We start from the raw sequence: 27083 nt of genomic DNA, 5'->3' as shown, positions 1-27083 counted from the left end.
GTGTCGGATGGTCGAGGAGTGCTGTGATGAGTGCCTTCAACACGTGGCGAAAGCAAGGTGAAATCATGTCCGGAGGTCATTACAGATATCCGGCCCTCCGGAGTGGTCGAGCGGTTCTAGGCGCTACAGTCTGCAACCGCGCGACCGTTACGGTCGCAGGTTCGAGTCCTGCCTCGGGCATGGATGTTCGTGATGTCCTTAGGTTAGTTAGGTTTAAGTAGTTCTAAGTTCTAGGGGACTGATGACCTCAGAAAAAAAAGTCCCATAGTACTCAGAGCCATTCATTACAGATATCGGAAGTCGTACGCTGGGCAGACCGGTAGAAAAGGACTGGCGGCGAGCTATTGCGGAACCAACATCAGATTTTAATGCGTGACAGGGAACAAGTGTGTCCGAACACACAATGCACGGAACATTTCTAACGACGAGCCTCCGCAGCGAGACTCATGCGTGTGACAATGTTAACACCACGACATATTCAACTACGACTGAAATTGGTACCTGACCATCGACACCGGACGTTGGCGCGGTGGCAGAGCGATGTATGATTCTCGACACCTTATTCACCATGCCGATGGGAAGGCGCGAATCCGTCGTCTTCTAGGGAAATCCTCCTTGACACCTATACCGCGGTCGGAGACAAGCTGGCAGCGGCTCCATTATGTTCTGTGGAACATTCAGGTGGGCGTCCATGGGTCTAGCGGAGCGTGTGAGGCCAAGGAGAATCGTACACTGTGTCGAATTCCAGTTGATGGTCTGATGTGATGGTCCCCCACTTCGCCAGATCCGAAACCGATCGAACACATCTGAGATGTGAGTGAATGCGGCATCAGAGCTCATCTCCCCCTCCCCGGAATTTACGGGAATTACGTGACTTGTGTGAGCAGATGCGGAGGCAACTCCCTCTAGCGACCTGCCAAGGCCTCATTGCTTCCATGCCACTACGCGTGGCCGCTGTCATCCGAGCCGAAGGTGGACATACTGGCTATTAAGTAGGTGGTCGTAATGTTTTGGCTGATCAGTAATGTGCAGATTACATTTGCACGAGCCTGTCACGGCTCCACTGTGATTCATCGCGGTGTCAATGCCCTTGGTTCTGCAAGCGGCGGCGAAAGCGGCGGGACAGGTTAATCTTTCTGTGCACCCGTCGACCTTGGCTCAGAATGCACAGAAAACGGCTGGAACATGCTAATTCGACGGATAACAGGCTGCACTTGCGGGCCATAATTTTTCCCTCGCAAGGATGTATATTCACATATTTGGCCTTGTATGGCAGAAAGTGCCTGCTAAGCTCGTGCACGCAGATTTGAAACGGTATTTTTTAGGTCATTGCTAGGTCAGTTGTGGATCTGGTGCGAGGATTGTGGCGTTAAACACAGCTGTTATGCGCAAACCAGAATGAGCTTCCTTACTCATGGGGCCAGCATCCGCTGAGCTAATGCACGCGTTCTGTGATTCACAGTGAAGTACGCGGAGAGTGACTGGGCCTCCACATCCTGTGTCAGTTTAGATGTGAAGGGGACGGGTGCAAAGTACATCTGCAGTGCGTAGGCTTCGAATACTTGTGTCAGTTTAAATCCGAAGAGGACCTGTGCTAAAAACGGTCGAAACAGCGCTTTTGTTTTTTATTTCTTTCTTGTAAAATAACACCCGCAGCTCGTGGTCGTGCGGTAGCGTTCTCGCTTCCCGCGCCCGGGTTCCCGGGTTCGATTCCCGGCGGGGTCAGGGATTTTCTCTGCCTCGTGATGGCTGGGTGTTGTGTGATGTCCTTAGGTTAGTTAGGTTTAAGTAGTTCTAAGTTCTAGGGGACTGATGATCATAGATGTTAAGTCCCATAGTGCTCAGAGCCATTTGAACCATTTTTGTAAAATAATGCTAACTATTAACCAAAGGACAGTACAAAGAAAAAGAGAAATTGGCCGGGTACAAGATGGACTCGCATCCTTAAAGTAACCTAATTATGTATACAGACAGTCCATTCACCAGTGGAATCGAGAATGTCGATGATTGTTGCCTCTTATCGACATTGATAAAGGCGAGATATCGGTCCCGTGAACTCCAAGACTTTCGACAACGTTTTAATGTTAAGTTTGAAGTCGGATAACAAATAGCAAAAGAAACGGTTTTCAGGATCTTTTTCATTTTGTTGTACCGTAGAACCTTGCTCCTTGCCAAACTGTATGATTCTGGGTCTACAGGAGATACTCTGTGAGTCTGCGAGTATCAAAATATGTTACATGAATGGCCATAACTTTTCACTGCATTGACTTAGAAGATTCAATTTCTTACACCCCCAAGGTACCACAAATCTTAGTACGTGACGTAAATTTTAGCTTGAGAGAAAGTGGTCATAAGAGATGATCGGACAGACACACAGTCGAATAATAGCCGAAGAATTTTTTTTCCTTGTGCTATAACAATTCTATAATTTTTTTTTCTTTTTTTTTTTGCTGTAGTCGGTACTGTGAAAACTTGCTTCTTGGCAAATTTGATGATTCTAAATCATCAGGATATGATGAGCGAGTCTGCGAATACCAAAATAGGTGATATAAATGGCAGTATATTTTTATTGCATTGACTTACAAACTTCAGTTTTTTGCATTGCCAGGGGACCGTAGTTCTTAGCCAGTAACATGAGGTGCAACTTGATACGTGTACCCTTTCCTGAAAAAAAAGGAGTTTTTAGCTGTCAGACAGACAGCCGGAACAAACCGAACCTGTAAGGGTCCCGTTTTAACTGACTGAGGTACGGGACCGTAAAAATTATTGTATTTTTAAGATAATTTCTAAAAATTTTATGCCTTGTTCTTCACAGCCTGTAAGAATGATGAACGCTTAATAGCCCTATGAAGGCTAGCGCCTCTATAGAAATTTTGCTGCGATTTCATCTAGAACAGATAAACCCACAGTGAAATATCTATGAAACTAACTTTCGAGGAGTATTACGAAAGTGAAGTGCGAAGCTCACAAATGCAGGAAAAGAAAAGGCGGGTTTTCTAAAAGTTGAAAAATCGCATATACTAACAACAATGGAAAAACCTCTCAGTTACAGGACATGTTTAAAAAAATGACAATCAACACCGTAAGTAAATTGTACACCAAATTCCAAAAGAAAAACTATTTTTAATTTATAAACAGCAAATTGCAGCAGCGTCATGTACACATTAGTTGACTAACGATCACTGACGATGCTTTGTAAACGTAAGTGAAACGCGCTTGGTATAAAACCTACTGACGCTGAAGTACGCAGAAACAAATAACAATTAGTGTATAACAGCTACTCCGGAAGACGGTCATTTAAACATACAGAAAATATTTCTCTTCGAATACATTGCAAAATGTCATTTTATTGATGAGTAGTCTCTACTTACATTTATTTCATAATCGCTCATGCCTCTTAATATTAATGTACTAACTATACAGAAAATTACAAACATTGTTCTTAGAGCACTTATGACGTTAACGCGTTTCTTGCCGCTTGGGGCGCTAGTGTCGCCCCAACAGTCAGACGGCAAGTTTCGCAGCAGACAGCGTCGTGCCCGCATTTGTTAGACTGCGGTGGTGCCTTTAGCTTATAAAGCTGGCCGCGCTCAGAGCCTTTGTCCCCTCCAGCTGCTGAGCGGCGCTACCTGGGTTCGCAGGTGTAGTGACGTCACGCAGGTGACGTCGGCGTGACAGGGGCGAGCTGCGCGCACCTGTGGAGCGGCGCTGGCGGCCGCAGTGGCTCCTGGACTCTCACCGGACCCTCATCACACTGACATGGACACCGACAACAGCGCCGACACCAGGTGAGTCACAGCGGCTTGTTAATCCAACTTAACATGACGTGTCGTCACTTGTCGCCAAGTGCCGAAATACCTCGCTCGTCTAGCTGGTGAATGATGTTCTATACAATCAGGGCGCTTATATAGCTAGTGTGAAGAAGCAAAATTAACGGCAGCCTTGACATCCAACTAAACAGTGTAGTGGAACTGCTCATATTTCATAAGGCATTCAGGGGAAAAATAGTGGACCTTTGCAACAAATTTCATGGAATGAACAAGTGATCCGATTTCCCCTACACTAGAAAATACATCAGATAATTGGTTGGTTGGTTGGTTTGGGGAAGGAGACCAGACAGCGTGGTCATCGGTCTCATCGGATTAGGGAAGGATTGGGAAGGAACTCGGCCGTGCCCTTTCAGAGGAACCATCCCGGCATTTGCCTGGAGTGATTTAGGGAAATCACGGAAAACCTAAATCAGGAAGGCCGGACGCGGGATTGAACCGTCGTCCTCCCGAATGCGAGTCCAGTGTCTAACCACTGCGCCACCCCGCTCGGTATATCAGATAATTACTTCCGCAATTAATCAACCAGCAAAGGAGAAAAAGACCTCTCATTAAAGATTCATTACGATTATTTTTATCGTTGTTATTTTATTTCGATGAAACTGGCAATAAAACCTCCTTCACAAGCGCCGAAACAATACACAAGGCAAGCTGTATTGTGTGACTGAGACTAATAATGACAATAATAATAGTAATAATAATAATAATGATAAATATCCGAAAAACAATAAGAATAAGTAAGGGGAATTTAGTGAATTTTATTACTATCGACGCACATAATCTGCTGATATTTGATTAGAGGATACTTTTTTTAATGTGGAAACGTTTTAAAATTTCGAAAATTGTCATAAGATTGTGAAATTATTGCATACAACATATTAAAACGCCCGCACTTTCATTGCAATAACCACATACTGGAAAATGCTGATATAAATTACAAAATAACTTGGCCAGGTAAGAATTCCTATTGCTCAATATCACAAGAACTGATTTCTCCTCCGATTTCGAGTCTGGATGTTCGGAATACTTAACCATATGTACAAATTGATTTGCGATATGAATTTTAAATGATTCGCTTCACTTCATCCACATCATTACCATCTATCGTGCGAAATAATCTGTGGAATGTGTAACTAACTAACTATCTGAAGTACCCCTATGAGCGAGAAGCATATCCACATGTTTCGGATTTAGTATTCATCGTCGAAACTCTTCTATTCCTACGTTTCAGACCGTACTCACATTTGCACCTCGTAATTATATGTTCGAAAAGAAAGGGTATGACATAAAAAACTATGTTTCTCGCATGCTGTAACTGAAATCTAATTTGGCAAGTATACTTCCCAAGTTTCACCATTTACGTGAATTCTTAAGATGGAAACACGACTGTGCAATTCATTCAAACAGTCCACGGCTCTAGAGCAACGGCAAGAGGAAACAAACTGAAGATGGTTTTGAAATCGATGTAAAGCTCTGTTATCCAGGGTAACACAGTTGTGAAGGCTATTAATTATGTTGTTTTGGTCCTTCGACTACAGCAAATTTTCTGTGTGATACTGACAGATTTTATGGAACTAATTATCTGTAAAATAAATGCATTTCACTAATTGTTCTTCTTGCCTTGCTCTGTCGGCAACGTATTTCCGTAGACAGCTGAAGGTGTTTAGCAGAATATCGGCAGGCTAATGTAGTGAAATCCAGGAAATGAGAGATCTTCTTTCGTTTTCAATCATATTGAAGTTGTCCATGTAACACAGCCACACTGTACAGTATGACCACAAATAAATGTTAAAGCAAATCAGAAATATGGGGAGTTTCAAAAAGGTTCATACGATTTCATAAAACTGTATCTTCTTCATGAGTGAATATAGAAACTTTGGGGTGCATCTTGCGCAAAGCGTTATGAAGCTTGTATTTTGAAATTACCACCCGACGTTACAAGAGTGTCTCTCACACATGCATACACCTACAATTACGTTTAGATCAAAGTTTTCATTTACCTTTCACAAGTCTTCAACGTGGCATCCATGTGACTGTCAAACTCGTCCACACTTTCTGGGGTATGTCTGCAGTAACTGCATTCCCGACGTTACAAGAGTGTCTCTTACACATGCATACACCTACAATTACGTTTAGATCAAAGTTTTCATTTACCTTTCACAAGTCTTCAACGTGGCATCCATGTGACTGTCAAACTCGTCCACACTTTCTGGGGTATGTCTGCAGTAACTGCATTCACTGTCGTTGCTGTGTGACGTCGCACTTTATTCAAATGCGACATACCTTGAGATCAGGCGACCTTGGAGGCCAATTGTGCAACTCGAGATATATAAGGAATATTTTATTGCACAATTCATTACAGGTTTCTTACCATCCCATAGATTGAATATGGGAGGGATGACTACTTACACGCCTCCATGCAAGCTGTTACTTGCCTAATTTTATCTGCGTGATCTGCACATCTAGATCAACATACGTATACCGCAAACTACAGTACGGCGCATGGGGGAGGGTACCTTGTATCACTATGAGTCATTTCCTTTGCTGCTCCACTCGCTAACAGACCTACGGGAAAGGACTTGCGCTTCCGTACGAGCCCTGATTTCTCTTTCCTTATCTTTGTGTGTGTGTCGAGGTGGCAGTAGAATTGTTCCGCGATCAGCCTCAAATGTCGTTTCTAACTCTTCTAAATACTGTTCCTCAGAAAGGAAGTCGCTCTGCCTTCACAGATTCCCGTTTGAGTTCCCGAATCACCTCTGTAATACTTACATGTTGATTGATTCTAGCAGCCCACCTCTGAATCGCTTCGATGTCTTCCTTCAGTCTGACCTGCTGGGGATCCCAAATACTTGAGCAGTACTCAAGAATGGGTCCCGCTAGAGTACTGTACCCGGTCTTCTTTACAGATGAACCAAACTATCGTAAAGTTCTCCCAATAAACCGAAGCTGACCACCCGCTTTTTCCTACTATAATGTTTGTGTGTTCTTTCACATTTCATATCGCTTTCAATGTTACGCCTAGATATTTAATCGATATGACTCCGTCAGGCAGCACGATACTAATACTGTGTTCGAGCGTTACGGACTTGGTTGCATTTTCTTGCAGGTTTCTACATATAGAGCTTGCTGCCATTCATCACACCTACTAGAAATTTAGCCTGTCGTCTTGTATGCCCTTACAGTCCACGTCGACACCTTGCCCTACACAACTTCATCAGCAAAAAATCGCAGACTGTTGCCCATCCTGACTGCCCGATCATTTATGTATATAGAAAATAATAGCCGTCCTATCTCAGTTTCTATCTCAACAAATGAGAGGCTCAAGGGGTTGTGTCGCCAATTTCGTCGAGCCCGTGGCCACTCCTGACGATACCCTTGTGTCTGATAAATGTGATAGATGTATAGGCGGCTAAAGAATATTCTTAGTTTCTTCCCTGAAATACGACACTTGAACTTCTCTAAATGTATTCTCGCTAGACGTACAGCGTCTTTCTTCGACTGGTTGCCAGTTAGGGCTTCTTGAACGTATCTGTTACGCTCTGTATCCAGTCAGATAAGCCTGTGACTCTTCACAGTGTCCTCCTACATTTACGCCTGTACTCGGAAAGCCACCTTACAGCGTGTTGCGGTGGGTACGTCGTGCACTACTGTCACCTGGTTCGCGGAAAGAATGGTTGCTGGTAAGCCTCTGTGTGAACTCGCGTCTCTCTGATTTTACCTTCATGGTTTACTAGCGAGATATGCGTAGGAGGAATCAGTATAACGCTAGATTATTCATGGACTCTGCGCTTTCGGATCTTCAACAGTGAACCACCTCGTGATGCAGAACCCCACCCTCTTATACCGTCTGCCACTGATGTTTGCTGAGCTCTTTGAGGCTTTCGTGCTTACCAAATGAAACTGTAATGAAATGCGCTGCTCTTCTTTTGATCTTCTCTATTTCTTGTATCAATGCTGTATAGTAGCGATCCCAGATTACGAACGACAAATGTTCCAGTATTGCTCGAACGAGGGTTCCGTAAGCTGCTTTTGTGGGTGCACTACACATCCTCAGGGTTCTTTCAATGAATCTCACTCTGACACCTGCCTTACCTGCGATTAGTTTTGTGTGGACTTTCCACATTAAATCACTACGGGCGCATACTCCTAGATATTTTATTGAGGTTACTGCTTCCAGAGATTCTTCTGCAGTCGTGTAATCATACAATAATTTCTGCAATGTGTCACATTTCTTTTATTTAGGAGGCGTTGAGCTGCTAATTTCTGCATCAAACGCCGATCCTGTGCAGGTCTTCGCTACAATTTTCTGGCGTTCCGACTTCTCCGTACACAACAGCGTCATACTTCTCTGTATACAAGAGCGTCATCCGCGAAAAGCCTCATACAGCTTTCAACCTTATCCGCCAGGTCGTTTACGTATATTCTTGTAGTGGACGAAATAATAACCGGCGGCACAGTGGTGGATTCTTAGATTTTCTTCTGGAAAAGGGCAAGTTCGTACTATAACACACACAAAGTATTAAATCGTTTTATTATTACCTGAACAAGAGGAAATAGTTCACTCTGAAATAACCCTTTGCCACAGGAATGTCATGCACAGTGTCTTAACTTTTAGTTGGTAGACCACTTCCCAGTTCTGACTAGGTAGAAATCTGACGGGTCCGGCCGCTAATGATTCGTTTTGGCTGTGGCCAACATTAGATAGCTCACAGTACTGTGTGAGGTACCATTTTCGTGCGCTGCGTGCTTTGTTGAACATTTAGTACTGTTTCTTTCCTTGAGAGGTATTTTTTTTCCTTTTTGCTTTCGTGAATGACTTCTGCTTTCGCGGGAAGTATGACGCGCAGTTATGGTCCCAGCACCGCAGGGACCACGCGTCCCCCCCCCCCCCCCCCACTCCCTCCCCGCACAGCTCCTCACCCGTGGCTGAACACACTGATCGTCCAGAACATTCTGACCACTGCCTTACCATCGATATTAACCCGTCCAGGCGACAGCAGCGACGCCTGGCGAGGAATGACTGCTAGTCACACCCACGCACGGTGCATCTAGTACCAGGGAGCGTGCTGTTCGTGTGTACATTGGGGAAGGCGCTCGTTATCTCAGTTTGCCCGAGGGCACAGTGTGATGGCCCGGTGGCTCAGCACGAAAATTTCAGAAACTGCACGACTTGGGTATTCACGTAGTGCTGTGGTGTCTTCAACATAGGGGGAAACCAAGGTGAAACCACGTCCAGACGTCGTGGGGCTAGGCGAACACCCGTCATTACAGGCATCAGACTTCGTACCGCTGGCAGACTGGTAAAACAGGACAGGCGCCACACTGTGGCTGAACTAATATCAGACTTTAATGCTGGTCAGAGTACAAGTGTACCCGAACACACACTGCCCCAAACACTAGTAACGTTGGGCCTCCACAGCCGACAATCCGTGCATGTGCCAATGTTAACACCAAGACGTCGGCAGCTATGACAGAAATGCGTATGGGACCATTCGCACTGGACGTTGGCGCAATGGCAGAGCGTTGCGTAGTCTGATGAATCTCGACACCTCCTTCATCATACCGATGGGAGGGGGCGAATCCGTCGTCTACCAGGGAAACAGATCCTTGACACCTGTACTCCGATACGGAGACAAGCCGTTGGCGGCTCCATTACGTTATGGGCAACCTCCACGTGGTCATTTATGAGTCCAGTGGAGATCGTACAAGGCACCGCCGCGCGGGATTAGCCGAACGGTCTAGGGCGCTGCAGTCACAGACTGTGCGGCTGCTCCCGGCGGAGGCTCGATTCCTCCCTCGGGCATGGGTGTGTGTGTTTGTCCTTACGATAATTTAGGTTAAGTAGTGTGTAAGCTTACAGACTGATGACCGTAGCAGTTAAGTCCCATAAGATTTCACACACATTTGAACATTCGTACAAGGCACCATTACTATCAAGGAGTATCGTACGCTGGTTTCAGACCACGTACACCCCTTCACGACGATCGTGTATCCTGACAGTAGTAACATTTTTCAACAAGATAATGCGCCATTTGACAAGGCCAGTGGTGTGATGGAGTGCTTCAAGGAGCACAGTGGTTATTTCCAATTGATGCGCTGGCTCCCCGACTCGCCAGATCTGAACCCGATAGAACAAATCTGAGATGTAATTGAACGCGGTGTCAGGACTCATTTACCCCCTCCCCGTAATTTACGAGAAGCCGAGCGATGTAGCCGCGCGGTCTTAGGCTCCTTGCCAAGGTTCGCGCGGCTGCCCCCGTCGGAGGTTCGACTCCTCCCTTGGGCATGTGTGTGTGTGTGTGTGTGTGTGTGTGTGTGTGTGTGTGTGTGTGTTGTCCTTAGCGTAAGTTAGTTTAAGTTAGATTAACTAGTGTGTAAGCGTAGGGACCGATGGCCTCAGCAGTTTGGTCCCATAAGAACTTACTAAAAAAAAAAAAAAAAAAAAGAAAAGAAAAAAGAAAAAAAATTGCAAGAATTAGGTGACTTTTATGTGTGCAGTTGTGGAGAAAACACCCTCTAGCGACCTACCAAGACCTCATTTCTTCCATATCACGACGCGTCGCCACTGTTGTCATTCCCAAAAGTGGACATACCGGCTTTTAGTTAGGTGGTCATGATCTTTTGGCTGAGCAGTGTATGTGGGGGACAGGATTGCTTCCTCCGCTCCCTGCTTCTCCCCCTCTGAAAAAATGGCTCTGAGCGCTATGGCACTTAACATCTATGGTCATCAGTCCCCTAGAACTTAGAACTACTGAAACCTAACTACCCTAAGGACGGCACACAACACCCAGTCATCACGAGGCAGAGAAAATCCCTGACCCCGCCGGGAATCGAACCTGGGAACCCGGGCGTGGGAAGCGAGAACGCTACCGCACGACCACGAGCTGCGGACTCCCCCTCTGAAATATGCAAATTAACATCAGGTTACCTCCCATTACGAACGTGGGTGCAGTCAACGAATGTGATCTTATTTATAAATGATAGTGCTCAGCAATCAGTCGTCCTTTTTCGCTGGTTTTATTTGGCAAATCCAGATTTCTGCTAGTGCCTAGTGCATTGATAAATGCTAGGCACTAGCCGAAATCTGGATTTGCCAAATAAAACCAGCACAGAAGGACGACTGATTGCTGGCTCCATCATTTATATAAATATGTGCCAACTTACAGTTAACGCGCTGTATACTTGTTACTGTCAAAGTAGAATTGCCTGTAAACTTTGCTCCATGATCTGTGTAATACAACTCTCATACTGCTGGCTGCAGAGAAGACCATGCTGTGGTCTCCGGCGCTGATGGCAGCGTGGGCCGAGCGGCACTCTGCCGTAAGCAAGCCCGCTCCAGCGGTGTCGTATGGAAACTCTGGAGAACGTGTCTACGCCAGTCGTCTCTCACACGTCCCTGCGTCCGGCAGCGACTGTGCTTACTTGTAGTTCCGCCGCAAAATATTAACCTCGCCTTTGGACCTCGTTCTTGGGACGACACCAAATATATTATGGAAAGCAATTCTGTAACACTCTCTTGGGTACGCCCGACGTTCCTTTCACGTCTGAAGACTTCTCTGCGTTGAGATTGACAGGCTGTGTTCTGTTTGCTAGAAACTTTTTAATCCAGTCATACAGACGGTATGCTATTCCGTAATTTCGTATTTTGTGCATTAGGCGGCAGTGCGGAACTGCATTGAACGCCTGTCGGAAGTCGAGAAATACGACATCAGCTGTTATCTACTGTATTCTGGGACTGTATGCGCTCGGTGTCCTGTGTTAGTGCCGTCTGACATGAGTCTTACACACGTGACCAGTATTCACGTGTGGTCTGTAAAACTCGTTTACTATGTAATACATTTAGGCACACTACATTTTCCCAGTATCTTTCCACTTAATCGTACCTTGCCGCTTACCTTACTTGTAACTGGCCCAGTACGGTCTTCTCATATCTCTGCTAGCCAAGCTCTCCGGCTTCGCAAGGATAGCACGACTGCTTGCCTTAGCGATAGCAAATTATGCACACAAACCTTCCTCGTGAATAAGTTATTAGTGAAAACCTTATCAAAATTCCTTCGGCAGTTCCCGAGAATAGCATACAGGCAGAACAATCCTTTGGGGTGGCGGGGTCGACTTTAATTTATTGTATGTATAGATACATGATAATTTTCGAAAGAGTTTCAAACCTTTTGAGGTATCCCATCGGAGAGTATTTTTCTTCTAAAAGTTTCAGAAATCTGGTAAGTTTAAATCCTACGTGATCTACATTTTCGGAGAACATACAGATATCTATGCTGAAGGTTCTTTTGTTCCACGTAGGTCATTGTACTGTAACTCACAACATATTCCAGTATTGTAGGACGCTAGTTCTGTGAAACAGTTCGAAGTTCATTTAGATGGCGTCTGCAGTAAATTTTTGTTAACAGTGGAGAAACTTTGCTGGGAAATTCTTTGTATACCGTGACAGGAGTCTTGACCTAGGAGCCTTATTGAAATTTAGCAGCCGGAGTTGGTCGCCGAGCGGTTCTAGGCGCTTCAGTCTGGAACCGCGCGACCGCTACGGTCGCAGGTTCGAATCCTGCCTCGGGCATGGATGTGTGTGATGTCCTTAGGTTAGTTAGGTTTAAGTAGTTCTAAGTTCTAGGGGACTGATGACCTCAGCAGTTAAGTCCCATAGTGCTCAGAGCCATTTTGAAATTTAGCAATTTAACTTAATTTTCAACAGCGCTGCTGAATTGATAGGTGGTACATTTCCTTATGTACATCTACATACGTGTTTGATACACTGATATGCCAAGTATGGGCGTTTGTTACTGAGCCCATTTTATTGACACACTACAGATTCGTAAAATCATTTGAGACCATTTACACCGGGCACTGGTTTAGCTACAGTGACGGAACAACAATCGTAACCACAAGGCGTTGTCCAAAAATTGGTAGGCTGTTTCTACATCTGAAAGAGGGTGTCTATTCAAATTTTGCGCCAGTGGCATAATAATGGCGCTAGTAGCGCCACTACAAGGATGCGAATCAGGTTTGTCTTAAATACACGCTGTAAGGATCGTGAGCGTTAGTTACCTTTGAGACTGATGAGTTGATGTTAGTGAAGAATGCCTCGAAGACGACAAAGACGACATTATCAACACCTCACTGAGTTTGGGTTGCAAGAAGCTGGACGTTTCTTCTGCGATACTGCAGGAGAACTTGGCAGGAATGTAGCCACTGCACACTATTGCTGGCAGCGGCGACCACGATAACGTACGACTGGGTGCTGGACAGCCACGTTGCACTACCGAGAGGGAGGACCATTGTGATAGGTGTATGGCTCTGGCGCAGCGTACTGCATCTGCAGCAGTTAGCACCATAGTGACACAACTGTTACAAATCGGTTACTTCAAGGACAGCTCTGCCCCAGACACACTGTTCCGTGCTTTGCACTGATCTGGAACCAACAGCGGTACCAAGTGCGAGCTCATTGGAGGACAAGGTGAAGGTCTGTTATCATTTCTGATGAACGCCGGTTCTGCCTCGATACCAGCGATCACCGTGTGTTGGTTAGGAGGAGGTCAGTTGAAGGCATGCGACCATCCTATCTGGATGCCAGATGCACTGATCCTACAGCGGTAGTTATGGTTTGGGGTACAATTTTGTATGCCAGCAGGAACACTCTCGTGTTCTATTAAAAAAAAATAGAAACCCGCCTCGATTGCGAAAAAGCACCTAGTGTTAACCTAGGTTTCGGCGTAGGTAACTACACCTTCTTCAGAACAATAAAACCCACAAGTGCCTAAGAAGACCTTTGTCAATGATTAAAAGAACACCATAGTTGTACATTTATAAACGAAAAAAAGGGAAACACAAACAGTACACCATGTGTACAAAGTCTAAGCCGTTACTTAACTTAATGGTGTACGCTCCACTCACACCGGCCTATGTTAGATGGGCCATGACCCGCCATAAACTGCAGCTACAAATGGTCGCTCACTTACACGCCCGACCCTCTACCTATAATGTTGAAGGTTCTTACTCTCGTGTTCATCCCACGCAATTTAATTGCAAATTTGTACGTCATTCTTGCAATTCGACCTGTTGTGCTGCCACTGGGACATCGGATGACAACTCCAGCGTCATCCCCACCAGCATTAATCGTCCCTATCTACATATACGTATACATGGTTACTCTGCAATTCACACCTAAGTGCCTCGCATAGGGTTCATCCAACCATTTTCTTACTACCTCTCTACCATTCCACTCTCGAATGGTGCGTGGGAAAAAGCAACACCTAAATCTTTCTGTTCCAGCTCTGATTTCTCTATTTTATTATGATGATCATTTCTCCCTACGTAGGTGGGTGTCAACAAAACATTTTCGCATTCGGAAGAGAAAGTTGTTGATTGAAATTTCGTAAATAGATCTCGCCGCAAAGAAATCCTCCTTTTTTTTAGCTGGATGTCAATAAAATATTTTCGCATTCGGAAGAGAAAGTTGGTGATTGAAATTTCGTAATAGATCTCGCCGCAAAGAAAACCGCCTATGTTTCAGTGACTGCCAGCCCATCTCGCGATCATATCTGTGACACTCTCACCCCTATCGCGCGATAACACGAAACGAACTGCCCTTATTTGCACTTTTTCAATGTCCTCCGTCAATCCTATCTGGTAAGGATCCCACACCGCGCAGCAATATTCCAGCAGAGGACGGACAAGTGTAATGTAGGCTCTCTCTTTAGTGGGTTTGTCGCATCTTCTAAGTGTTCTGTCAACAAAGCGCAGTCTTTGTTTCGCCTTCCCCACAATATTATCTATGTGGTTTTTGCAATTTAAGTTGCTAGTATTTTAGTCAAATTGACAGCCCTTAGATTTGTGCCATTTATCGTATACCCAAAATTTATCGGATTTCTTTTAGTACCCATGTGGACGACCTCGCACTTTTTCTTTTTTAGTGCCAATTGCTACTTTTTACACCACACAGAATTCCTCTTGCAGTTTGTAATTGGAATTGATCGTTTGATGATTTTACCAGACGGTAAATTACAGCGTCATCTGCAAACAATCTAAGGTGGCTACTCAGATTATCACCTAGATCATTTATGTAAATCAGGAACAGCAGAGGGCCTATATCCCCCGACCAAATGCAGAAAGCCTGGAATCCAGCTCACAAACTGACATCCGGCAGTGCGCAAAACAATGCACGCACGTTTGATTGCTTACAATCAATATTCTGGCGGTTACACGTGTTATTGATGTACCGGTGTTTCGTATGTGCAATAGCTTACGTATCGCTTACCTGTGATTTTGTAGTGGTAACCACTTAAAACGTTACCTAGAGAAATGTATTCCCTAAATTTTGTTACGCTCATTATTTAATGGTTTTGCGATTTTTCCGTCAGTATAGTTAGTTCCGTTTCCCGTAGATCATATTCACGACATACATTACGATGTGGACCATGCCACTTCAACAAAAGATTGCAGTTACAACTGAAGGTGTCGGTGGTAGGAAGTACTAACCGACAAGAGCGTAGTTTTCAGTTATTGTATCTATATAAGTGTTGGTTAAATTTAAAGACTAGATCGTAAATACAATAACACCAAATAGTTCATACATTAGACAGTTCCTTCTAGCGGAACCAATCCAACCGCTGCTTAGCAGTATGTGGTGCATTTGAAAAAAACAGCAAATGCTTTGATCGTCTCGATGCTTGCTACAATGAGGATTAGCACTCTCTCCCACCGACGCTTTCAATTACACAATTTAGTACTTGCCAATCACAGGTTGGTAAGTAACTAATTCAAGAATTTCTCTATGTATGGAAGGCGCTGTGAACGAGAAACAACTTTGATCTACATGTGGAAACACTTGTGCTGTCTGTATTTTATTTCAATGAGCCGATTACCAACCACGGATTGAGAAAGCATTGTTCTTGTAAAACACAACTCTTGTTACTCTCACGAGGTTATGAGTGATATTGACAGCTAAGGTCAATTTGATTGAATATTTCTAGATTTTCAGAAGGATTTTGACGCCGTTCCTCACAAGAGACTTCAATAAGATTGAATGTGTGTGGAATGTAGCCTCAGTTGTGCGACTGGGTTCTTGTGTTCCTGTCAGAAAGGTCACAGTTCGTACTAATTGACGGAAAGTCGTCGAGTAAAAGAGGTGTAATTTCTGGCGTTCCCCAAGGAAGTGTTACATCTCCTCTGCTGTTCCTCATCTACATAAACGACTTAGGACACAATCTGAGTTATCCTCTGAGATTGTTTGCAGATGATGCTATCATTTACCGTCTTGTACACTCATCAGAGGATCGAAACCAATTGCAAAATTATTTAGACAAGATATCTGTACGGTACGAAAAGTGGCAATTGACTCTAAATAATAAAAATTATGAAGTCATCCAGATGAGTACCAAAAGGAATCCACTAAATTTCAGTTACAGGATAAAACACACAAATCTAAAGGCTGTAAATTCAACTAAATACTTAGCGATTACAGTTATGAGAACTTAAACTGGAACTGTCACATAGATAATGTTGTGGGGAAAGCAAACAAAGCCTGCAGTTTATTGTCACAATACTTGGAGAGTACAACAGATATATTAAAGAGACTGCTTACACCATCGTTGCCGGCCTTGTTGTGGAGTATTGCTGTATGGTGTTGGATTCGCATCAGATAGGACTAACGGAAGAGACCGAATAAATTCAGAGAAGGTAGCTCTATGGTCTTGAAATAGGGGAAAGAGAGTGCCACGGACATGGGTGATAGTCATTAAAACAAAGGCATTTTTTTGTTGAGTCAGGATCACCTAGTGAAGTTTAAATCACCAAATCCCTCCTCCGACTGCGAAACTATTTTGTTGGCTGGCGCCTGCATAGCGATAAATGATCATCATAATAAAATAAGAGAAACCTGAACTAGCACTAAAATATTTTAGTGCTCGTTTATTCCGCGCGCCGTTTGTGAGAGGAACGGTAGAGAAATAGCTTGAAGGTAGTTAGGTCAGCAACCTGCCAGGCACTTAAGTGTGAATTGCACAGTAATAATGTAGATGTAGATGGAGATCAAAGAGTTTTATTGGTGAGTATTGCACTTCCTTCTGTGCCAAAGTTCGATTCTCTATAGCAGAGGTTCCCAGACTTTCCCTCTGACGGAGCACTTTCATAATCCCGTTACTTCGGTAGTACACCTTGTTTATTTTGAAGGTCAATAAAACTTTTAAGATATGAAAAACTTCGTTAATTCAGCGATTACTTCAACAGTAAACCATAACTAATAACACGGAAATCTACATCTACATGGCTACTCTGCAAATCACATTTAAGTGCCTGGCAGAGGGTTCATGGAACCACCATCACAATCCTCTATTATTCCAATATCGTATAGCGCGCGGAAAAATGAAATCCCTTATTTTATTATGGTCATCGTTTTTCCCTATGCAGGTCGGTGTCAACAAAACATTTTCGCATTCGGAGGAGAAAGATGGTGATTGAAATTTCGTGTGAAGATTCCGCCGCTATGAAAAACGCCGTTGTTTTAATGGTGACAACACTAAATCCTGTTTCTTTCAGTGACACTCTCTCCTATTTCGCCATAACAAAAAATGTGCTGCCCTTCTATGAATTTTTTCGATGAACACCATCAATCCTAACTGGTAACGATCCTACACCACGCAGCAGTATTCTAAAAGAGGATCTGTTATATTCTCTAAATGTCCTGCCAATAAAACGCAGTCTTTGGTTAGCCTTCCTCACAACATATTCTATGTGTTCTTTCCAATTTAAGTTGTTCTTAATTGTAATACATAGGCATTTAGTTGAATTTATGGCCTTCAGATTTGACTGATTCATCGTGTAACCGAAACTTAGCGGATTGCTTTTAGCACTCATGTCGACGACCTCACACTTTTCGTTATTTAGGATCAATTGCCAATGTCGCAAAATTCAGATGTAGTTTTGCAGTTTGTTGTGATCTTCTGATGACTTTACTAGTCGATAAACGACAGCGTCATCTGCAAATAACCTAGGACGGCTGCTAAGATTGTCTCCCAAATGGTTCACATAGCTAAGGAACAGCAAGGGGCCTGTAACAGTAACTTGTGGAGCGCCAGAAATCACTTCTGTTTCATTCGATGACTTTCCGTCAGTTAATAAGAACTGTGACCTCTCTGAGTGGAAATCACGGATCCAGGCTCATAACTGAGACAATATTACATAAGCACGCAATTTCACTACAAGCCGCTTGTGTGGTACAGTGTCATAAGCCTTCCCGAAATCCATAAATACGGAATCAATTTGAAATCCCTTGTCAATAGCACTCAACACTTTGTGTGTGTGTAAAGTGCTAATTGTGTTTCACAAGAACTGTGTTTTCTAAATCCATGTTGACTGTGTGTCAGTAGAGCGTTCTCTTCGAGGTAATTCATAATATTCGAACACATTATATGTTCCAGAATCCAGCTGTATATCTACGTTAATGATAAGGGGCTGTAATTAGGTGGATTACTTGTACTGCCTTTCTTGAATATTGGCGTAATGTGTGTAACTTTCCAGTCTTTGGGTACGGATATTGTCCGCAGCTCGTGGTCGTGCCGTAGCGTTCTCGCTTCCCACGCCCGGGTTCCCGGGTTCGATTCCCGGCGGAGTTAGGGATTTTCTCTGCCTCGTGATGACTGGGTGATGTGTGATGTCCTTAGGTTAGTTAGGTTTAAGTAGTTCTAAGTTCTAGGGGACTGATGACCATATAAGTCCCATAGTGCTCACAGCCATTTGAACCATTTTTTGGTACGGATATTTCGTCGAGCGAATGGTTGTATGAGATGAATTTTTATAAAAAGTACACTACTGGCCATTAAAATTGCTACACCACGAAGATGACGTGCTAGAGACGCGAAATTTAAACGACAGGAAGAAGATGCTGTGATACACAAATGATTAGCTTTTCAGAGCATCCACACAAGGTTGGCGCCGGTGGCGACTCCTACAACGTGCTGACATGAGGAAAGTTTCCAACAGATTCCTCATACACAAACAGCAGTTGATCGGCGTTGCCTGGTGAAACGTCATTGTGATGCCTCATGTAAGGAGGAGAAATGCGTACCATTACGTTTCCGACTTTGATAAATGTCGGATTACAGCCCATCGCGATTGCGGATTATCGTATCGCGACATTGCTGCTCGCGTTGGTCGAGATCCAATGAGTGTTAACAGAATATGGAATCGGTGGGTTCAGGAGGGTAATACGGAACGCCGTGCTGGATCCCAACGGCCTCCTATCACTAGCAGTCGAGATGACAGGCATCTTATCCGCATGGCTGTAGCGGATCGTGCAACCACGTCTCGATACCTGGCCAACAGATGGGGACGTTTGGAAGATAACAACCATTTGCACGAACAGTTCGACGACGTTTGCAGCAGCATGGACTATCAGCTCGGAGACCATGGCTGCGGTTACCCTTGACGCTGCATCACAGACAGGAGCGCCTGCGACGGTGTACTCCACGACGAACCTGGGTGCACGAATGGCAAAACGTCATTTTTCCGGATGAATCCAGGTTCTGTTTACAGCATCGTGATGGTCGCATCCGTGTTTGGCGACATCGCGGTGAACACACATTGGAAGCGTGTATTCGTCATCACCATACTGACGTATCACCCGGCGTGATGGTATGGGGTGCCGTTGGTTACACGTCTCGGTCACCTCTTGTTCGCATTGACGGCACTTTGAACAGTGGACGTTACATTTCAGATGTGTTACGACACGTGGCTCTACCCTTCATTCGATCCCTGAGAAACGCTACATTTCAGCAAGATAATGCACGACCGCATGTTGCAGGTCCTGTACGGGCCTTTCTGGATACAGAAAACGTTCGATTGCTGCCCTGGGCAGCACATTGTCCAGATCTATCACCAATTGAAAACGTCTGGTCAATGGTGGCCGAGCAACTGGCTCGTCACAATACGCCAGTCACTAATCTTGATGAACTGTGGTACCGTGTTGAAGCTGCATGGGCAGCTGTACCTGTACACGCCATCCAAGCTCTGTTTGACTCAATGCCCAGGCGTATCAAGGCCGTTATTACGGCCAGAGGTGGTTGTTCTGGGTACTGATTTCTCAGGATCTATTCACCCAAATTGCGTGAAAATGTAATCACATTTCAGTTCCAGTATAATATATTTGTCCAATGAACACCCGTTTATCATCTGCATTTCTTCTTGGCGTAGCAATTTTAATGCGAGTAGTGTAATTAGTACCGTCAGGAAACGCGATGTTGTAAATAGTTTTTCGTGGAGCACTTACTTCCAGCGGAATACCAGTGTTCTGCCTAACACAGTTAGGGGAACGCTGTTCTGAGATACACAGAAATGTGCTTGTATCAGTCCCATGTGCATGCACGAAGCTGTCCCTCTCCGTGCAGCAGAGCTGCACTTAATTAAGCCCTCCCTCCCTCTCTTCCTCTCTCCCTTCCTCCCTCCCGCCCGTGCCCTCGGCGCCTAGCAGAGGTTCTGCTGAACCGGTTTCGCTGACTGGCTACGCAGACGAGGGCTGCGGCGCTTCTCAGACGCGAGGAGTGCCCGCCAGCGCCACGACCTGGCGGCGCCCAGAACGTTCTGGAGGCCGGCGCGCCGTTCTGGGAATCCGTATTCAGCACACAGCACCACGCCATTACAGTCCACATGGCACCGACAGCGCGCGTTGCCCGCCCGCGCGTTTCCTGCACCAGCGGGTGACTCAGCAACAGCCCGACTCCACCTGAAGCACTGCGACCTTCTCCACGGCAAACGGCGAGCATTCCTGAAAGTCCAGCTTTAGGCGATCAACTCGCGCTCTTACCACGTAATACACGACGGGAAAAGAATCCCAGTACCTAAAAGGAGTGATGCTATACAAACTAGACTGGCTTGACGGGTTTCTACATCTGAAAGACGATTTATATTCAGATTTGAGACAGTCCCATGAGAGTGGCGGTAGTATCGCCACTATGAAGATGCGAATCAGGTTTGTCTTTAATCACGCTGCAAGGGTCGTGAGCGTTAGTTACCTTTGAGCTTGGACGTGGTGAGGTGATGCTAGACACGAATGCCTCTAAGGCGACAAAGAGACGCTGTTATCAACAACACTTCATTGACATTGAACGAGGACGGGTGTAGGTGTGCTACAAAAAGGCGGACGTTCCTTCTGCGATATTGCGGAAAGACTTAGCAGGGATATAGCCACTGTAGACGATCGCTGCAGCGGTGGTCACGAGAATGTACGAACGCAGAAAGACCGAGCACTGGACTGTCTCGTGGCACTACCGTACCGGAAGACCATCGTGGTAGGCTATGGCTCTGGCACAGCGAACTGCATCTGCAGCAGCACTTTGAGAAGTGACACTATGAACTGTTACAATACGGTTACTTCAAGGACAGCGCCTAGCAAGAACCATGTACCGCGCATTCCATTCACCCCTGACCAACGCCAATTGCGAATTCAATTGTGTTAAGCGAGAGACAGGGTGGTTTGTTGTGTTTCCTGATGAAAACTGGTCGTGCCTCGACGCCACTGACGGCTGTGTGTTGGCTGGAAGCAGACAATTTGAGGGCCTGCAACTAACTTTTTTGTGTGCTAGATGTAGTGGACTGACAAGACAGCCAGTCCACAGTGACGGGTAACCGAAAGGCACGCGTACACACACGCCGGCTGGCGTGAAGTCTGGAACAGGATACTTAATTAATGCTATAAGAAAAGAACGTATCGTCTGTTTACTTAACTTTAATTCATCCTTGTAGTACATCGCTATTGACGATACAAGTGAGACTCTCTCCAGATATGGATAATGGCGCCTTGCTAGGTCGTAGCCATGGACTTAGCTGAAGGCTATTCTAACTGTCTCTCGGCAAATGAGAGAAAGGCTTCGTCAGTGTAGTCGCTAGCAAAGTCGTCGTACAACTGGGGCGAGTGCTAGTCCGCCTCTCTAGACCTGCCATGTGGTGGCGCTAGGTCTGCAATTACTGACAGTGGCGACACGCGGGTCCGACATGTACTAATGGACCGCGGCCGATTTAAAGCTACCACCTAGTAAGTGTGGTGTCTGGCGGTGACACCACACTAGACACACTGGATCTGCACTTGAAGTGGCCGGCCGTTGTCGCAAGCGGTTCTAGGCGCTTCAATCCGGAACCGCATTGCTGCTACGGTCGCAGGTTCGAATCCTGCCTCGGGCATGGATGTGTGTGATGTCCTTAGGTTAGTTAGGTTTAAGTAGTTCTAAGTTATAGGGAACTGACGACCTCAGACGTTGTCCTATAGTGCTTAGAGCCATTTGAACCACTTTTTGCACTTGAAGTTATGGTCTGGATTGAATTTTCGAATGACAGCACGAGCCCTGTCGAGGTTATCTTACGCACCCTGACTGCAAAACTGTACATCAGTCTCGTGATTCGACACGGTGTGCTGTCATTTATGAACAGTATTCCAGGGGCTGTTCTCCGACACGATAACGCTCGCTCACATACCTCTCTTGCTACCCAACAAGCTCTACAGAGTGTCAACATGTTGCCTTTGCCTGCTCAAGCACCAGATATGTATTGATCGATCAAGTGCAACAAAAAATGGTTCAAATGGCTCTGAACACTATGGGACTTAACATCTGAGGTCATCAGTCCCCTAGACGTAGAACTACTTAAACCTAACTAACCTAAGGACATCACACACATCCATGCCCGAGACAGGATTCGAACCTGCGACCGCAGCAGCAGCGCGGTTCTGATCTGCATCGCCTAGAACCGCTCGGCCACAGCGGTCGGCAACTGTAACAAACATGGAACTCCATTCCACAATTTGATCTCCGGTATCTGTAGAACACGGTGCATGATTACATTCGACGTCCTGGCGAATACACGGGTTAATAATGTACCAGAATTTCACACTTGCAATGGCTTATCTCCCACTTTCATTAACCTACGATGTTGCGATCTTAACCACTTAAATAAGTAAACAAATTTATTCCCTAAAATTCATTACTCTACATTAATTATAATCTCATGTTCAGAAAAAGCAGAACAACAGGACTTTAATTTTCACAGGACATGTACACTCTTTGACATAAAACTTGACCGGCGGCCGGCCGCTTCAGAGGCTAAATCCGCGCCGATCGCGACATGGGACAAAGAAACTGGCCAACTCGCTAATTCTCTAAGTCCGGTTATCTGCACAATCTGGCAACACTGTAGACTGCGGCACTTCCTGGAGGAAAACTTGTCCCAAGATAGAGAGACTTTAGGCTGATTACGCCTGTGGTCTAGCGGTAGCGTGCGTTGTTTCTGTTCATAATGGCAGTGGATCGAGAGCAGCTGGCATAAAATATTTTTATAGCCTCTTCTGTCTGAATGCTGAAGACGTGAATGTAATGGTAGCGCAGATTCAATCTATTTCGCTTTGTGACACACCGATATCAAAATTTTATCTAGTAACGATTTTGCGGCAGATTTCCTGCAGACTGTCCTCCTCTGGACGCCGTATGCGGCAAAGCTCCGGGATCCATTTGCTGGCTACTGGCAGCGGCCGTGGCGACAGCAGCGGCGCTGCACTCCCCCGTTCTTTATCGAAAGCGCCTGCTACCGCTCATCGCTTTTGATGATTTAAAACGCTTTATTATTAAATGTTGCTCCACAGAAAATTTCTACAATTTCCATTCACGCTCAAAAGCAACGGAGACAGACGCCCTGATTAGTAGGCGGGTAATCGGCAAGAGCTGAGTATGGCCCGAAATTAATTTTATAGACTGGGACGAAATTAAACCACCTCACTACATTCGATGAATTTATAAATGCTTCATACCTCGTTTCTTTTCCTTTCAAACTTAATTATTTGTGCAACTTTTGGTCAATGTTTGGATGTTTTCGTCAAGCCAGAGTGAGCGTCTGTGGTGTAAAGTGTATTACAGTTCTTGTTTCATTCCTTATGGTAAGTCTATGCGATAAACTGTGTGAATACCTTGCAATGCATGCTCTGTAGCAGTGCAGGCACACTGCACATTTGGAGTTCCATGTATGGGTTCATGAAGTATTTATTGTTGATCGGAAGTGATAGTTAAGGTCATCAGATTTAAACCAGAAAAATTTGTCGTTTTGAAGGTTTCAGAGAACGGAAAGGAATTGCTAACGCCGGTGTTAGAAAACGTCTACAGTTAAACGCTATTGCAAAAATTTAGAAGATGTGAACTATATTAATGAACATGTGCACTTCATAAACAACCTTCTGACATGTTAGACCTATATGACGAACAAAGCTCAAATTTATATCGTTGACAGTCGGTTTGAATCTTTTCAGGACCTATTTTACAGTGAAGCACCTTGGAATTTGCAAAGCAGAAATCCATGATATTAACTTAATTTACTAAGTCGAAATCGGACGAAGATTGATGTTTAAAGGCATTCTTCAGATTTCGCATAAGAAATTTTTACTAGCAGTTTGCAACTCCATTAATTAAAATGGAAAATAAAAGGTTTTAGTCAGCGGCTTCTACCGTGATTCGAACTTATAGTACAAGCACTGCAACGCACAAGGGAACCTCTGAGCTAACGACACACTGGCGGCCAGGGGCGGACTATAGTCACTGCGATGTTGCCTGAGCCTCAAAACGCAACCTTAAACACAGAAACAGAGGAGGTGGAGATTACTGTTTTAACGTCCCGTCGACAACGATGTCATTAGAGACGGAGCACAAGCTCGGATTAGGGAAGGATGGGGAAGGAAATCGGCCGTGCCCTTCCTAAGGAACCATCCCGGCATTTGCCTGAAGCGATTTAGGGAAATCATTGAAAACCTAAATCAGGATGGCCGGGCGCGGGATTGCACCATCGTCCTCCCGAATGCACACACAAACAGGTGTTACTTATGTGAAGAACGCCGTTCTTGGAGTCCAGAAATTAAATATACTTTCTAATTGTGTCATCTTGCAGTGGATTATATCGTACGAGGCTTCGATGTGGAAAACGAATGTTAAGTGAATTTAGCGAGGTAACGCCGACCTACACCCGGAAGTAAATGCACTATCAGAGTGTTGACAAATACTTGCTACGACGCTGCCATTTCTCGGCTCTCTGACGAGGCAGCTCTTCAGCGAAATGCTTGCCGTGATTCTCCGATACGGTTCTTCAGAGTGGAGACGCGCGCGCACGTTTGGTTTTTATGCGGCGTTCTCCCCTGGTGGTTTCTGACGTCGCCTTGTGGGCTATGTATACATATGAGACATTCAATTATCATTAATCCAGAATGATACAAGTTTCAGCTTCCGGCGTGGAAGAAGGCTGTTGACGCCGACATTATATCATTTCAACGTAGGGAAAGCAAAACGGATCATTCAATGTTTCTCATTCAACATAAAGCATGTGAGATAAATTTCCGTAACGTTCATAATCATCTAAAAATACAAACGAAGTAAAAATACACCGGAATCTTATTCGAATTGAATATAATGTAAGATACCAAACGCTTTGCACCTCGATGTCGAATTTGTCCACTTGCAATCGTTTGCAGCATGCACATAGATTGTCATGATTACCACGAGAATGAAGAAATATGTTGGTAAGGATGGAAGCAAGAAGAGACGCAGTCAACAAATATTCTATTCCTCATGGCATTCATTTCATTTGACACGTAAGAAGAGGTAAAGCGGGAATTTACTTTCGTTAACACGAAAGATATGCCGCACATATTGATAACGAGGAAGTCTGCGTCTTCATACGTTTCCTCCTTGAAATCTGTATGCTCTATTATATACTAAGTAGCCCGATCATTGTTTCAGTAATGTTACCCTCTTGTTTGACCCCGTAACGATGAACAGATTCCAAATGCATGTCTCTGCGTGAAAGTAGCTGTTCGAACCCTTCCTGGGTTGTTTTTTGTGTTTTATTGCTTGGAATTCCTGAAGCAGACCACTGTGCCTTCCCCCCTCGTGGGTTAGGTCTCAAAACTAAACCGCTTTGTATCCAATGGCATAATTTATTCATACAGCATCAGCATAAGACTCTTGCGAGTGAGAGAATGACAATAACAATCGTAACAAGAACAAGCAAATAATGAATGATGTTTATTCCAACGCAGAAAGAGAATGGCTTTAAATATAAAAATCTATATCTATATCCATATCTATTGATCTTCGAGTTGGCACAATGAAAATATATTCTTAGCATTTAGTTACTGAATTTAGTTCTGGATGTTTGCAGAGAAAAGGAAAAGTCGGTACTTCTCGCTAGTGTAATATAATGTGAACCAGCAACTACCCTTTCCTTAGAACACGACTCAAGCAGGTCCTCAAGTAGGCACTGCTGCACTCTGTTCCCTGACATTGCTCTGATGACGGTTAATGCAGATGGTTCCGATTATGAAATACAAAACGTATTGCAGGTTAGTTCCTAGGATAGTAACATTAAATTTGCGTTGTAGACGGCACATGAACGTGACGACTATCCATATTACTCATCAATATAAAAAGACAGTATTTTGGGAATTTAGCAGGATTACTCAAAATGAATTCTGAAATTGGGTGACTGACCGCACAGGTGCTAAACGTCGTCAAGAGTATACGATGTCCTAATCGCATTAGGAATATGAAGATCGTCTTCGACAGCTCGCAACATTCACATAGCTAACCCCACCCTACTCCAGACAGCTCTCGGTGGAGTTGCACTACGTTGCCGATGTTATGGAAGGCCTTCAAACCGACAACAGACCACATATTGAAAAATACAAGCGAATTCTCTTGCAGCGTAAGCTTATTGTAACTAATCTAAAAATTATTGGAGAGGAACATTGTCCTATTCAAAAAAGTAAAATGTTACACACTGTTGACGTCAAACGGACATTATCTATGTCCTGTCTTGTGTCCCACTGTCTTGTGTCAAGTGTACTATGAAAATGATTATATATAATGGATTATAAGGTAATGCATTGATACCAGATGGTGGGGGCCAGCCGATGTGGCCGTGCGGTTCTAGGCGCTTCAGTCTGGAACCGCGTGACCGCTACGGTCGCAGGTTCGAATCCTGTCTCGGGCATGGATGTGTGTGATGTCCTTAGGTTAGTTAGGTTTAAGTAGTTCTAAGTTCTAGGGGACTGATGACCTTAGAAGTTAAGTCCCATGGTGCTCAGAGCCATTTGAACCATTTAACACAAAATGACATTAAAAATTTAAGTTATTCACGAGCAGCTAGTTGAGAATATGTATGAACATTAAATGACACGACGAACCGTCATGTTCTGCATATGGATTCCAACCCAGCTCATGCAGACTAAGC

The 27083-nt window shown here is 44.7% G+C and overlaps 1 long non-coding RNA gene across 1 annotated transcript in view; it reads left to right on the top strand.

Moving 5' to 3' along the window:
- The window catches only part of LOC126177121 (uncharacterized), a 256692-nt gene that overhangs the window by 112459 nt on the left and 117150 nt on the right, over positions 1-27083 (top strand). Inside the window, exon 2 of the long non-coding RNA XR_007535751.1 lies at positions 3642-3788. This is a non-coding gene — a long non-coding RNA (uncharacterized LOC126177121). The remainder of the gene's footprint in view (positions 1-3641; positions 3789-27083) is intronic.

This window comes from Schistocerca cancellata, chromosome 3, assembly GCF_023864275.1.
Source record: "Schistocerca cancellata isolate TAMUIC-IGC-003103 chromosome 3, iqSchCanc2.1, whole genome shotgun sequence".
Taxonomy (NCBI): Eukaryota; Metazoa; Arthropoda; class Insecta; order Orthoptera; family Acrididae; genus Schistocerca; species Schistocerca cancellata.
This window is presented reverse-complemented; position numbering and strand designations above follow the sequence as displayed.